Raw genomic sequence first — 915 nt, forward strand, 5'->3', positions numbered from 1 at the left:
CAGCCCGCCCGGCCACCCCGCGGCTCTGCCGCCCTGCGCAGGCGGCCCCTTGGGCGGGAAGGCGGTGCCTCTTCCCCGGAGACAGGGAGGAGAGGGGCCCCGGGAGAAGATGGCGCCTTCCCGCCGAAGCAGGGAGCGGGAGAGGGGCTTGGAGGGAAGATGGCGCCTTCCCCGAGGCAGGGAGCGGGAGAAGGGCTTGGAGGGAAGRTGGCGCCTTCCCCCGAGGCAGGGAGCAGGAGAGGGGTTTGGAGGGAAGATGGCGCCTTCCCCGAGGCAGGGAGCGGGAGAGGGGCCAGCGGGGAAGATGGTGCCTTCCCCTGAGGTCCACTCCCTATTGCTGGGGAACAAGATCTAGAGCTGCTGATCCCTATGGATCGGTATTGACCCCTCTCAATCTCGGCTGGCATCTGTAGGTTTCGCTCTGGGACGGGTTTTGCTGTCGGTGAGGCATTGGCACCCACCGCTGCGGATAGGTCTCRATATGGCGCAGCATCGATGCCTATCAATTTCCAGACCTATCRATATCGATCCTTATCGATAGGCATGAGCTGGGATTCCTGGCRAGTGATTAAGGAATGGGGAAGGGCAGCAGTTCCTGTGGAAAAGCTAGAAGTGAAGGCCAGCCTGGTGAGATGCCAGTGGGGAGAGCTAGAGGGAAAGGATTTTCCTTGGAGACACAAATTCTGGAGATGCTAATCTCACCGTGCCACCACTTCTTTATATTATTTTAAGAGAGTCTCTCAAAGCGAAGACGTTTTGTTGACTTGTCCTGGCGTGAAGAAACTCACCCAAAATAGATCTAAGACATGACTGGCATCATAACAGTTAATGATGATTCTGAGCGCATTGATCCCAAACTGATGTGTACCTTTGGGATCTCAAATGGATGGTGGTTCCATTACGGCAAGCTCAGCT

This window comes from Apteryx rowi, unplaced genomic scaffold (assembly GCF_003343035.1).
Source record: "Apteryx rowi isolate R43461 unplaced genomic scaffold, aptRow1 scaffold_11, whole genome shotgun sequence".
Classification (NCBI taxonomy): Eukaryota; Metazoa; Chordata; class Aves; order Apterygiformes; family Apterygidae; genus Apteryx; species Apteryx rowi.